Raw genomic sequence first — 10,372 nt, 5'->3', positions numbered from 1 at the left:
CCCAGGATTGATCTCCTTTAGGATGGACTGGCTGGATGTCCTTGCAGTCCAAGGGACTCTCAAGAGTCTTCTCCAACACCACAGTTCAAAAGCATCAATTCTTTGGTGCTTAGCTGTCTTCACAGTCCAACTCTCACATCCATACGTGACTACTGGAAAAACTATAGCCTTGACTAGACGGACCTTTGTTGGAAAAGTAATGTCTCTGCTTTTTAATATGCTATCTAGGTTGGTCATAACTTTCCTTCCACGGAGTAAGCGTCTTTTAATTTCATGGCTGCAGTCACCATCTGCAGTGATTTTGGAGCCCAGAAAAATAAAGTCTGACACTGTTTCCATTGTTTCCCTGTCTATTTCCCATGAAGTGATGGGACCAGATGTCATGATCTTAGTTTTCTGAATGTGGAGCTTTAAGCCAAATTTTTCACTCTCCTCTTTCACTTTCATCAACAGGCTTTTTAGTTCCTCTTCACTTCCTGCCACAAGGGTGGTGTCACCTGTATATCTGAGGTTATTGATATTTTTCCTGGCAATCTTGATTCCAGCTTGTGCTTCATTCAGTCCAGCATTTCTCATGACGTACTCTGCATATAAGTTAAATAAGCAGGGTGACAATATACAGCCTTGACAAACTCCTTTTCCTATTTGGAACCAGTCTGTTGTTCCATGCCCAGTTCTAACTGTTGCTTCCTGACCTGTATACAGGTTTCTCAAGAGGCAGGTCAGGTGGTCTAGCATGCCCATCTCTTTCACAATTTTCCACAGTTTATTGTGATCCACACAGTCAAAGGCTTTGGTATAGTCAATAAAGCAAAAATAGATGTTTTTCTGGAACTCTCTTCCTTTTTCCATGATCCAGCGGATGTTGGCAATTTGATCTCTGGTTCCTCTGCCTTTTCTAAAACCAACTTGAACATCTGGAAGTTCACGTATTGCTGAAGCCTGGCATGGAGAATTTTGAGCATTACTTTACTAGCGTGTGAGATGAGTGCAATTGTGTGGTAGTTTGAGCATTCTTTGGCATTGCCTTTTTTTGGGATTGGAATGAAAACGGACCTTTTCTAGTCCTGTGGCCACTGCTGAGTTTTCCAGTTTGCTTTACACCATATCAAATGAGTTTAAGCAACAAACACCACAAAAAATATGGTTTTATCAAAAGACTAGTTTGAAACACTATGCTTTCAACCCGGTCAAATATTAAAACTTGGTTCAATTAATTAAAAAGCCTGTTAAGTCCAATTTCACCACATTTGGTTGAATTAGTAACCATAAGGTAGTGTGAAGGCTCCTCAAGGGTTTATTAAGAGCCAGTTATTTGAATTCAAACATTTTTTGAAGTATTACTTATATAGGCAGAAACAAGGGGACTCATTTCTTTTGAATGCTTTCATCCATCTATCCACATATGCATGCATACATGTATGCATCCATCAAAAATTTCTTGACATTTTATATTAAAACACTGCAAGTTTTTTAGAGAGACATCAGACAAAATTGTGACTATTTTCAAAACAGATTAGTTGAGCATAGGCAAAGTCACAGCTGCTGATTTCTGAATTTTGCCCTTCATGTAATTATAACATACCACAGAAAATAATCTGTGGTAAAGCTAGGTCAATTTTAAGAGGCTCTTTAAGGATAAGAAGAATAGGGGTATGTAGAGATAGAGTCCGGAGAAGGCAATGGCACCCCACTCCAGTACTCTTGCCTGGAAACTCCCATGGACAGAGGAGCCAGGTAGGCTGCAGTCCATGGGGTCACTAAGAGTCAGACATGACTGAGCGACTTCACTTTCACTTTTCACTTTCATGCATTGGAGAAGGACATGGCAACCCACTCCATTGTTCTTGCCTGGAGAATCCCAGGGACGGGGGAGCCTGGTGGGCTGCCGTCTATGAGGTCGCACAGAGTCGGACACTACTGAAGCGACTTAGCAGCAGCAGCAGCCGCAGAGATAGAGTTAGTGGGAACCATATTCTAAGATGGAGGACACAGGATATTATACCCATGAGGACAACCATAGATGTAGGATTCTGGACACAGGTTGTGATTGAAGAGTATGAGTAGCTGGTTTGGAAGGAGTTTAGGATATCTGAAGTGTCATGCTGCTGCTGCTGCTGCTGCTGCTAAGTCGCTTCAGTCATGTCCGACTCTGTGTGACCCCATAGACAGCAGCCCACCAGGTTCCCCCGTCCCTGGGATTCTCCAGGCAAGAACACTGGAGTGGGTTGCCATTTCCTTCTCCAATGCATGAAAGTGAAAAGTGAAAGTGAAGTCGCTCAGTCGTGTCCCACCCTCAGCGATCCCATGGACGGCAGCCTTCCAGGCTCCTCCGTCCATGGGATTTTCCAGGCAAGAGTACTGAAGTGGGGTGCCATTGCCTTCTCCGCTGAAGTGTCATAGTTGCTTCATTTAGAAACATGAGTTGTTTATGTGAGCAGAGGGGAGATTATGACAAAAAGTTTTTGATAACAATTAGTCTTGTTTAATTAGTCTGAGTTGGAGTTGAGAAATAGGAGACTACTATGACAGTCATTAGAGATGTTTCAATACAGGCTTGTGACAATTTGCAGTAGCGTCAAAGGAGAATGAGAATCAAATGGGGAGTAGACTAGATTTTAAAGTCTCTTCCAGCCATGAGCTAGAGAAGTAAGATGGAAAGCTGGGCTCTGCGTCCTGCTCTCCAGTTGCAGGCTGGTTCTAGCACTCTTGACTATGACCTTGGGCAAATTACTTAGTTCTGCAAGTCCTCCAAGATTTACACATCTGTAAAATAGGAATAATTTTAGAATCTATTTCACCATGTTAATATAAGTTTTAAACAGGATAGCATGTATAAAGCCCTCAGCACAGAACTTCAAACAAATAAGACCTTGATAAATGTTTGCCTGTACTGTTATTCAATTTTTAGATATTATGACTCTGAACTATACTAATGGAAAGAGGGAAAAATGGGTTAGGTAGAGAAAGCAGTGTTGAGGTAGAATTCATGGGATTTAAAAATTCATCTTATCCTCAAATGTAGATCAAACCAGGGCAAAACACTAGAAGAAATGAACAAAAACTGAACATTTTAAGAATGTGTATTTATGAAGATTGGATTGCTTCTATTCAAAATTAGAAAGAGATTAAAAAAAGAGATTTCTCTGAATTTTCTTTTCTGAATTGACGAAGTTTTAAAAACTTAAATTTATGAATTAAAATATATATTTTGTGAACAGAATTGTTTTTAAATTGTTTGCTTCAAATTAGAGGAAACAATCAGGCATTTGACTTTTTTCCATCTGAGCTAAAAATCTTAAGTCCTTTCAACATGCCTATGGACACTGAATGAGGATTCAGTATTTAGTACAACAGCATAGACTAGTGGCAGGAAGGAAGATTGTAACTAGGTGGCTAGGACACTACTTTTTATCACATTCAGGGCCCTTTTCAGATTTGGTCTACAATTAGAACAAAATGATCTATAGCTGTGTAAACAGAGTATTTGACAAATTAAAAAAAAAAAACAGTTTAAGGGATAGTTATTTTAATAACAAGGCTGGTTTATTAATGACTAGGATATTTGAAAACTGCTTTTTGACTGCTACAATAGCTTAATAGCAATGATCACATATTTTTAAAAGGACTTCTTTACCTTGAATTCAAAACTTCAGCCATTTTAAAGAAGTCGTGTATGAAAACCTTTATTAGTTTTTAATTTGTGGGATAGTGGTGTCACTTCCTTGTACTGAATGTCCTTATCTAGATAGGTGTTACATATCAGTCACTGAAAATTTCTGTGCATTGTACACTAGAGCGGGAAAAAAAAATGAACCATGATCTAGATCTTGAATTTAGAAATTTATAACCAAACATGTATACAACTTATACAATATGGACAAGAGAAATAAGTGTTTTTTTAACCAGTCTAAAGAGCCATGGAACCACAGAGAATGAAGGGGTTAATTAATAATTAAACTTTTTTTTTTTTGTAGGGGGAGAAGTCTTTGCAGGATTCAGTTATTCATACCTAAGATAATTGCCCAGCACAGAGTGGATATTCAAAAATATTTACTGCTGTTGCTGCTGCTAAGTCACTTCAGTCATGTCCTACTCTGTGCGACCCCATAGACGGCAGCCCACCAGGCTCCTCCGTCCCTGGGATTCTCCAGGCAAGAACACGGGAGTGGGTTGCCGTTTCCTTCTCCAATGCATGAAAGTGAAAAGTGAAAGTGAAGTCATTCAGTCGTCTCTGACTCTTAGCGACCCCATGGACTATACAGTCCATGGAATTCTCCAGACCAGAATACTGGAGTGGGTAGCCTTTCCCTTCTCCAGGGGATCTTCCCAACCCAGGGATTAAACCCAGGTCTCCCGCATTGCAGGTGGATTCTTTACCAACTAAGCTATTGGGGAAGGTAAGTAAGTAATCAGGGAAGCTAAGTAAATGATACTAAGTAAATGACTGACAAATTAATTTCCCCCAAACTCTGACTTACAACAACTACTCTGTTGTTATTTCTCATGGTTTCAGTGGGTTGGAATTTGGAAGTTGTGCAGTTGGGAGGTTGTGCCTCAGGGTGTCTCTTGGGTCTGCAGCTAGAGAGGACTAGAGCTAGCCCTAGAACTAGCAAAAGCAGGAGGCCAAGTCACTGGGGCTGCCTAGGCACCTGTCTTGTAGTTTCAGAGCTGCATGTGGTTTCTGCTCTTGGATGGGTTTAGGCTTCCTTGGCATGGTGGCCTCTGCGTGTTGGGCTTTGTATACAATTTCAAGACAAGTATTTCAATTAGCAAGGCAGGAGCTTCATGGTCTTTAATGACCTAGTCACAAAAGTCAATAGCTTTGTAAATTCCATACCCTGTTAGTCAAAAGAGTCACCACGTTAATAATTTTAAAGGGAGGGCACATAGACCTAATCTTTTGCTGGGAGTAGTGTCAAAGTCATATTTAAAAACATGGGGGAGGGATGTATTATTAATACTGTGGTTATCACTGGAAAAGTAAGTAACCATAGTGAATTTGATGTTATTTTTTAAGATATATGATGTAATGTTCTTATATAACATTCTTTTTTGCCTTTTACTTTAAGGAATATGCCATGAAATCTGAAAAAATTCAGAGATGGATTTGGAATCAGTTTTATGGAACTCCTTAATTTATACTTATTTTTGTATGTTTTTTTCCTAAATTCATATCTTTTTGTGTGTCCAGTTCCCCTTTAGGCTGTGTCTATAAGACTGTGTGCTTAACACCTGCAAATAAAACAACATATCCAATTAAGTCACTACCATGACCAAAACTAAACTACTAAATCAACTCCTTGGTATCATATAACAAAAAACACAAACTGAAACAAAGAAAAACAGACAAATGTACACATGAGCAATCTCCCAAGGCAAATCAAGACACAAACTTACCACATCAATAACTTACTTTTCATTTGTCAACAAGCTGCTTTGATATGGCAGAGAAGACTGAGACTTATTTGACAAAGAATATATCTTGCATTTGATTTTACCAAAATGTTTCATGAGGGTTACAACTGGATGGGTTTTATTTATTTCACATGCAAAGGATTGCTTTCCAAGAGCTTTGTGAGATACTTGAATTATTTCAGGCCAATGTGATACCACTTGATGCACCAGAGCAATTTAATTCACCTCTTTCACTGTGTATGCAACAATACCAAGAGAACAGAAACACTGAAAGCCTATGGTATAAACTGCAAAGCCCCTAAAGACGGAGAGTATGGTGGTAATTGTCTTCTGACCATGTGATCATGAAAGCCATTCAGTGGAAAATGTGAAATAACAGAAGTTCCAGTAATATCCTCTGATTTCTGGAACTTACAGTTTACAAGGGGAAATGTCAAACCCTATATATATATATATATATATATATTATTATTATTTTAAATGAGAAAGGTAAGAGAGCACATTTTCAAAGTTGACTCCGTGATACTCTTTGGATTATAAAAAATCTGACCACTAAAAATCTGCTTTTAATATTTTCTTTTTAAAAATTAACTACCACACTTAAAGGTTTTTTTATACTATGATTTGATTAGCATTTTAGGATAAGGAAGCAGTCTGAAAAGAAAATATTTTGCTCTAAGTTTACCTTGATTATTCTAGTATGGGGAAAGAAGTTTATTAAAGGAATATTCTGAAAATAGCATGCGAATGTATACACAGTTGATAAATAAAACACAAAATTTTATTTAAGCCATTACTAAAATGTTTAAACACGCACTTGTGTTTAAGGTATAATGTTGCTAGTGGAGTCTGAAGGTTGTTTGCGGCTGAGAAACTGGGTGCTGATTTCATTTTCAAGAGGTTTTTTTTGTTGTTGTTATAAATATCTCATAGCATCACAAGAAATAATAGCTCAGCATCTATCTCTTCAACCGTAAATACCTTTTCAGTTCATTCATCTCCTTCATGTGTTCTGAGCTGCTAGATTCAGACCTGGGGAAAAATATTTTTCTCTTTTTCTGCAGTATTTCTTGCTTTGTTTTAGTTACCTCAATAACTCTTTCCCTTTGTTCTGTTTTGGAAGGCATAGCCATTAAAGAATTTCACAACTTATATTTTCTGTCTGAGGCTCAGAAAAGTTTCTCAGCATTTTCTCAAAGGCACATGGGTAACCTCATCACTTACCAAAGGCAGGCATAAAGTCCTTAATGTTTTGGCTAAAAGGTAAGTACCTGATACCTTTCTCATAGCTCTATGACATTCTGGGTAACAATGGTGGGTATAAAGAATCATGTAAAAATAGAAGCATAATTAAAATCTTAGTTCTGGCTCATTCTTTTGATACTCTCTTTTCCCCCTTTTAAGAGACATTAAATGCTTTCCTTTTCAAAATTAAAAATCATTATTTTAAATATTAAAAGAAAGAAAGAAAGTGAAGTCGCTCTGTCGTGTCCGACTCTTTGCAACCCCTGGACTGTAACCTACCAGGGGTTAACCAGTTGGTTACCAGCTGTAACCAACTCTTTATAGCCTGGACTGTAACCTACCAGGCTCCTCCATCCATGGGATTTTCCAGGCAAAAGTATTGGAATGGGTTGCCATTGCCTTCTCCAGGGAATCTTTCCGACCCAGGGATTGAACCCAGGTCTCCTTCATTGCAGGCAGACGCTTTACTGTCTAGCCACCAGGGAAGCCCTAAATATTAAGACTGCTAATTAAAAAAAAAAGAAAGGAAAAAATTGCAAGGTACAATGTACAGGGAAATCCATCTTCCACTCTCTCTCCCCTCTACCAAAATAGCTTTAAAATGAGTGTCCAGCCCAAAACAGGCTTTAGAAAAAATTATCTTTGCAAAGGGCGTGGGGAAGGACGCTGTGTGGAGTGGGCGGTAGCTTGGGTTGCCAGCCCTATCTATTCTTTCCCCTTGGCACCTGGGCTCCAGGGTGGCCAACTGCCTGTAGTCAGTTTGAATCTGCCCCAGAGGCTCTGAGTGGAGTGCAGGCCCGCAACTTGGGGCCAAGGTTGGCGAGTCCCACTGGAGCCCACAGGTCAGCAGGTTTTGGTCCATGTGCAGGACCAGGAAGGAGCCGGGGGTTCTAGATCCCAGCTGTCATCAGGGCAGTAGGTGGGGTGGGGATAGGTCTGGCCTACCTCAGTTATCAGGATGGCACAGGCTCAAGCCCTGTCTTCTGCTAGGGTCCCGGGATTCTTCTCAGATTGCTCTGCAGAGCCCACGGAATGCTTCACGTCCTCCACTGTGATGCCCCCTGTCGTGTCCTGCGTAGTGTCATCTCTGGAGGCCATGTTGGTGGACGTGGGTGAGAACACAGTTCGGTTGGCTCTGGGGTGTCAGCTCCCTTGCTGCAAGCAGAATCAAGGCTTCCATTGAGGCTCTGTGGGGGCGAAGATGATGCCTGGGGTCCCTGTTAGCCTGTCTCAGCTTTGGCAACTCTGGGAGCCTGCAGGAGGCATCGTGGGGCTAGCTAGTGTCCAGAGAGCCCAGCGGCTCTGTGACATTCTGGAGCTTAGGGAGAAGCATTCAAGCTCCTGTGGGGAAATGAGGCAAAACCTGGCTGTTGCACTTGAAGACACAGGAGGTGATGCTGATGTATCTTCCTTTCAGCTACAGGAGTAGTTCACCTGGGGTTGCAGGCCAGGCACCGAGAAGACAGGGACAGGGGAGGTAGGCCAGGCAGGTGTCAGTATAGTCTTGGAGGGCCACACTAGCAAATGTAGCCAGTGCCACCCTGTGCATACTACAACCCTCTTGGGCCACCAGGTGAACAGCTGACGAACTGCTCCGCCCACCTGGTGAGCACAGCGTGTTCTCCCTGCACGGGCTCTGGGACCTGTAAGGCCTCCTGCTGTACACAGGTGGGGCCAAGGGCGGCTCTGCGCCTCCACCACCACGAAGGCCCAACCTGTGGCGCATGAGCCGCACCTGGGTGCCCAGCCGCGTCCCCGCCTCCTCCTCCCACCGCCCCAATAGCTTCTCGTCACGTGCACGGCTAGTGCGTAGCACACGTGGACCTCATGTGGACCTCATCCCAGAGAGCTGCCGTTTCACGACCATGGGTGAAGAGTGCTTTTGGTCAGACCAGGGCTCTTGCGGAGATAAGTTAAAGAGACCAAAACCATGACTTGTGCCCAAAGCTCCAAAGCCATAAGGCTGCACTTGGCAGGTTGCGAGACAGAAGAGACTGCACTGGGTAACCAGTGCTGAACCTGCTCGTGAACTGGAAGCCGGAGGTCAGGGCAATGGCTCAGCACCCCGGCTCCTGGAGGCAGTCCACACCGGTCTGGCTGACCACTTGCCTGGAAGACGCATCACTTAGCTCCTGCACCAGCCCCCTGCCTGCAGTGCCAGCCATCCTTTCTGAGAAAGAGATCTTTGCTGAAGGGTTAGAAGCGGCCTATCCTGCGGAAGGCGGGGTGTGCAGTCGTTTTCTGTGGCCTGGGCCAGGCTGTTGGCATGCCTGCTGTCCGTCTGGAAGAGGCCAACAGTGCTCAGCTTGCAGGATGGTCAGGGGGCCACACTGGATGCATCCCAGAACCGCATTATGCTATCCTCGCGGCTGGTGAGCAGCAGCCCTCGCTGTGATGGCTGTGAACCAGGCCCCAATTCCAGAGGTGGGCCAGCTCAGCGCTGCAGGAGGCTGGTTGGGACCTCTCCCGCTGGCTGGCGCTCATGATGCCGGCCCACAGCTTGGCTGGGACAGTGGCGACGTGGCCTCAACAGGTAAGAGTGGACAGAAACTGTCTTAATGCTAAATATGTGCAGGAGAATAATTTTTCTAGTCCTTAACCATACCATTTCACAATACATGACTAAGCAGGAATATCCAAATATGGGTGGGTTACTCTGTGAGGAGCTGAACATATTCTTTATTTGAAACAGAAGCTACATGTCAAGAAAGTTGGAGGATTTAGCGTATGAAAGATGGATTCTACTCAAGCCGTCTGTACTGCATTACCTCTTAGTTCGTACCAACAATATTGTTCTATCTACCACTTGCAATTTCTAAGTCATTTTCTCATTAAATTAGCTGTTGAGCAGGTGTAGCTAAAAGTGTCTTCAATCACTTCTGCCTTAATTTGAGAAAGGAGTTTTGCAAACCATTGAAATTTAATTTTAGAATCTCATTCAGTAGGCTAGAAGAAAAGGAAGGAAAACTGGAATTTTTTGGTTTTGCTTTTACATCTGGTAATACAGTTGGGGCTTTTATAACCAAAGGAAGGTGATAACTGAATAAAATTATGACAGTTCTAACATTAGTAAATTAAAAGGCTTTATATACATTATCAAACTCCCTTTCAGATCAGATCAGATCAGATCAGTCACTCAGTCCTGTCCAACTCTTTGCGACCCCATGAATTGCAGCACGCCAGGCCTCCCTGTCCATCACCAACTCCCAGAGTTCACTGAGACTCACGTCCATTGAGTCAATGATGCCATCCAGCCATCTCATCCTCTGTCGTCCCCTTCTCCTCCTGCCCCCAATCCCTCCCAGCATGAGAGTCTTTTCCAATGAGTCAACTCTTTGCATGAGGTGGCCAAAGTACTGGAGTTTCAGCTTTAGCATCATTTGTTCCAAAGAAATCCCAGGGCTAATCTCCTTCAGAATGGACTGGTTGGATCTCCTTGCAGTCCAGGGGACTCTCAAGAGTCTTCTCCAACACCACAGTTCAAAAGCATCAATTCTTCGGTGCTCAGCCTTCTTCACAGTCCAACTCTCACATCCATACATGACCACAGGAAAAACCATAGCCTTGACTAGACGAACCTTTGTTGGCAAAGTAATGTCTCTGCTTTTGAATATGCTATCTAGGTTGGTCATAACTTTCCTTCCAAGGAGTAAGTGTCTTTTAATTTCATGGCTGCAATCACCATCTGTAGTGATTTTGGAGCCCAGAA

Source organism: Bison bison, unplaced genomic scaffold, assembly GCF_000754665.1.
Source record: "Bison bison bison isolate TAMUID 2011002044 unplaced genomic scaffold, Bison_UMD1.0 scf7180017864486, whole genome shotgun sequence".
In the NCBI taxonomy this organism is placed as follows: domain Eukaryota; kingdom Metazoa; phylum Chordata; class Mammalia; order Artiodactyla; family Bovidae; genus Bison; species Bison bison.
This window is presented reverse-complemented; position numbering follows the sequence as displayed.